Below are 4630 nucleotides of genomic sequence, written 5' to 3'. Positions count from 1 at the left end.
ACCATCCCATATGTTGGCATCCTGGATTGAAGTAAAAAGAAAGAAAGCTTAACACTTGCATTTATCTGTCTCCAGTTCCTGACTGTGGACCACAACATGACCAGCTCCCTTCTGCTCTTGCCTCCCTGACATCCTGTGGTGACCTCAAACTGTGAACCCAAATAAACTCTTCCTTAAGTTGATTTTGTCAGAGACTTTGTCACAGCAGTAGGAAAAATCACTAATGCTGCTGTCTATGGAAGGTCTACCTGCCAACCTGTTTTCTCCCTGCTTTTGGTCCAACGGAAACCATAAGCCAACAGCCATGGCAGGAGTGACAGATGGCAATGGAGAGGGTCCACAGAACTCTGTCACTCAGGGAGGAATCAGCAAGGGCTCTCGGGAGGTCCCTGTGGATGAGTGACCCTCACAGAGAACACGCAGGGCCTTCAGCATAGCCTCTTCCTTTGCATTAACTTCTATGTATGACAGCCAGGATTTTTTTCCACCCAAGTGATAGGTAAAGGTGCTTGCCACCAAACCCAATGGCATGAGGTCGATCCCCAGATGACACACAGTGAAAGGAGAGAACAGACTCCTACAATCTGTGCTCTGATTGTCAAAGGGTCACCTTAGCAGGTGCACACCCTACTACACATAAAAAAAAATTAATAAATGTAATCTTTTAAAGACAATGGAAGGAGGGCTGTTATTTTGCTCAGCCAATGGGTTTGGCCTTTGTCTCCTCATCTCCCCTCACTGCTAAGACTTTAAGAGCGACCACGAAGAGATTCAAGTGGGGTGAGAGGGTACAGTTCCACACTGTAGTGAGCTTAGAAAAGTATTCGGAATCAAATGAGATGGGATTCTTTTTCTGTCAGACTTCCTGGAACCTTTCCTATACTGACTTACAACAGCATACTCAGCATGGGCACTGCCACACGCCACATTTCCCAAGCCTGTGGGCTAGCTTGGGGAAGCAGCATGTTGTGATGGAACGTAACATGTATTGAAGAATGCCTTAGTGGATTTATGATGGGATTCTTGTGGTTGACTCACTCTTTCCTTCCATTCTCTTTGCTCCATGTTTCCTTCCAATGGAGCCGGACAACCTATCCCTCGGAGACTCTGTTCTGAGGTAACTCAACTCCTACTGGAATATGAGAGGGTGTGGTTGCGTCCAAACTGGAAGACAACAAATGGTAAATAGGAGTTGCACAGGTCCAGAAAGGACCTTGGCAGAGTGGTTTTCCTGTAGTCTTGTAATACTTGTTTTAATATGACTGCTCAGCCACTCAGAAATGTTTGCAAGTCAAGGGCCTGCAGAGCAAGCCAATATGTAAGATGTGATGTGACCCAAACCCTCATCTCTAATAAGACCAACCTCAAGGCAGGATGCTCACTGATGACCTGTCATTTCGAGTCTCTTGGCATGCTTTGGTTGCTTTCTGGAAGACGCTACTCCAAGCACTGACATTAGAAAAAGCCAAAAGTGTAACATGATTCCATGATTCTACAGCCTTGATCAAATGTGTCTCCCAAAATTCAAGAGTGGAAAGTACAATTTACAATCTATCAGCACTGAGCGTTGGGACCTTTGAAAGCTTAGTAGATCATGAAGGCTCTATGAATGAGTTAACTTCATTATCGCAGGAATGTCTCCCTCCCCTCTCCTTCTTCTGCTTTCCACCATGAGATGATGCAGCAAGATCAGATGTAACTGCAACTCCTCACACTGAGGTGCCCTTGCCTCCAGAACCAAGACACCACTGCTCATTACATCCTTGAAGTATATTACAGAGCAATAAACACACACACACACACACACACACACACACCATTAATCCATTTCAGATACCAAAAACTGTCTCTTACATGCCAGCATTTCCATACCCACCCTAGGGCATACATTCTGACCAGCTGTAACTTCCTTGCATAGCAGTTTTTTCCATTTTCTAATGGTGTGGGGCAGGCATATATTCAAAGGCACCTGGCTGCTGTGGGCTCCTTGAGACTATGCAGAATCAGACAAGTCAACAATAGAGCTATACACAGAAGAGTCTGGACCAAGTTCAGAGTCCTCCTGAAGATTAGAGATAACATACCACTACACTAAAGCCTGGGCAACATCAGCCTATGCCGACCATCTTAATGCTTAAAGGGTAGTAAGTTTAGCATCACAGGAAAGGTATGGACTCGAGGGTTCAATCACAGATACATGACTAACAGCTGCACAGAGCAGTGTGGCTTTTAGCGACTCACTCTGTAACATACAGAGGCTCTCATCGTGCATAGTATCTGTAATGAGATGAAATAGATGTATGGAAACTTTAGCATAGCAGATGGCTAAAACCAGACTATTACTCTGGTGGATGGCCCTACATCCGTGTACATATGGGCAGCAGCAATCAAACTCTGGTCAAAGAAAGAAACTGTGAACTTGGAACAGAGATTTTTGTGGTGGGGGAAGAGTTGGAGTGAGCACTGAGGAGCGGATATGTTTAATTATATTTTATACAGATATGAAGTTCTCAAAGAATACATTAAATGTATATGTTTTTTAAAAAATATTATACCTCTATGCATTAGGATATGTTCTATTTTCTGGCTAAGAATCCTTGTTCACTAACACACACCAATGAGAAAGCCAACAGACTAGCCAATAGCAGCAGAATAGAACATTAGGAGCTACCCATTGGGAGCAGAGGCTTAATTGTACACACCTTTCATCCAAGCTCTTCAAGGGACTGAGACAGGAAGATCACAAGTGCAAGTCCTCCTTCAGAAGCCATTTTATAATAAAAAGTAAAAAGATTGTGGGGGCATTTGGCTTAAGGATAGAGCACTGCCTACCATGTACAAGGTTCAGGGGTCAACCTAGTCCCCAAATATAACCTGCTTATTGATATTATCCTCCTTATACTTTGTTAGTGTGTTCATTTATTGAGCATTTATTATGCTATTATCCATGCCAGACACTAGATCTGGACTCTTGTTGCTGCCCACCATCACTAATAGGTACTATTAAATGAAATCTGTGTCACCTTTGGGTTCTCCACTGTAGCAAGCGAGACAATCTGGACCCCTCCTAGTCTCCTCAGACCATTATGTAGAGTAGCCACTCCACAATGTCTGAGCAGCTTGCATAGCACAGCTCCTCCTCGAAGTTTCTCCTCTCAAGCCTTCATGGGATATTTCTCTACACACCATGCTAGAAAACAGGGTTAAATCAGCCAAATACAAAATCTAGCCTGAGCACAGAGTGGAGGACGCTAGTCCTTCAGCCTGTGAGGTCCAGCTTTTCATGCTTGACAGCATTTGGTTAAGAGATTGAAGGACTTATTAATGTTGGTAATTACAATAATAACAATATACATTCAGCCGCTCCGTGTCCATGTGGCCCACAACTGGACATTCCGTCAACCTCACATTGAAAGCATTTGCGGAGGAAAACATCTGTATTGAAGATGTACAGAACTCTTTTATCCCATAAACAATAGAGAACAACAAATTAGCTGCAGAATGTTTTCATCATATTGGGCATTAAGAGAAACTTAGAGATTATTTGAAATACATGGGAGAATGTGCTTTGGTTATATATGAACGCTGTTCCACTTTCTTGTTGGGACCTGAGCATCTGCAGGTTCTAATATCCTGAGGAGGGGGGCCTGGAATCAAACCTCCAAGGGTGACCTCCAAGGGGTAACTATATTTGTATCTTCTTCCAATTCTTATATTTTTGGTTGTGAGCCTAGCCTTTAACGGCTGAGCCATCTCTCCAGCCCAATAATATACCATTTCCCACATAAACCAGGCACCACTGGGATTCGAATCCAGAATCTCCTGTTTACTAGACAGGCGCTTTAACCAGCTAAGCCACGGCGCCAACCCTTCTTCCAATTCTTAAGGGGATCATGTGACACATGTTACCATCGGCATTTTATTCCTAAATAGAAAGATACAGACAAATTAATCTCAAGGCCCTAGAGTTGTAAGTATCTGGACTGGGGTCAACCACTGTGCTCTGAGTTCCTCTAGAGGTTGGTAGACCCCAGCACTGTCCAGCAGAACATTCTGGAGTGATTGGGTGTTCCACATCTGCATGGTCTAATAGTACAGCTACTAGCCCAGTGTGACTTCTGAGCACATGAAGTGTGCTTAGCACAAGTGAGTTCTAACTGTGTCATTTTCTTTCACTTTAATCAACTTACCCCACCCCCACCCCACCACCTCTGCCCCCTCTGGCTAGTGATTGTCATTTAAGACAACATGGGACCTTAACATTAAACAGAGCTCCTCAAAGTGTCTTTGGGTCAGCTACTCCTGGCTTACAATAAGAAGAATCCCCAGAGTCAACCATTCTCTAGCTCAAGCCCCAAACCCTTGTGAGGCCATGAATGATCCCTAAGTATTTGAGGGTCCCCTGGAGTGGGAGCTGAGCCTACACATGCTCAGAGCCCACAGACTGTCCTTGAGGTTTAATAAGCCCTCATGTCAGTTTGGTGCCCAGCCCATCTGATGGTCAGCTGTCCCCCACAGGACCTTGATTTTCCCTATCAGCCACACTGTCTCCAGGTACCAGAGGCTGTGAAGGCAAAATGTCATTTGCCTCTTCTAAGCAATTATCACACCCATAACTTCATCCCTTAGC

The 4630-nt window shown here is 44.3% G+C and overlaps 1 non-coding gene across 1 annotated transcript; it reads right to left on the bottom strand.

Moving 5' to 3' along the window:
- Window positions 1-3791: 3791 nt before the first annotated feature.
- On the bottom strand, window positions 3792-3865 carry Trnat-agu (transfer RNA threonine (anticodon AGU)). Its single transcript has one exon. It is a non-coding gene; the product is annotated as a tRNA-Thr (tRNA).
- Window positions 3866-4630: the final 765 nt, after the last annotated feature.

The sequence above is a fragment of the Mus caroli genome, unplaced genomic scaffold (genome assembly GCF_978045245.1).
Source record: "Mus caroli unplaced genomic scaffold, Mus_caroli_1 scaffold_12, whole genome shotgun sequence".
In the NCBI taxonomy this organism is placed as follows: Eukaryota; Metazoa; Chordata; class Mammalia; order Rodentia; family Muridae; genus Mus; species Mus caroli.
The sequence above is the reverse complement of the archived record's forward strand: the minus strand, read 5'-3'. Positions and strand labels throughout refer to the sequence as shown.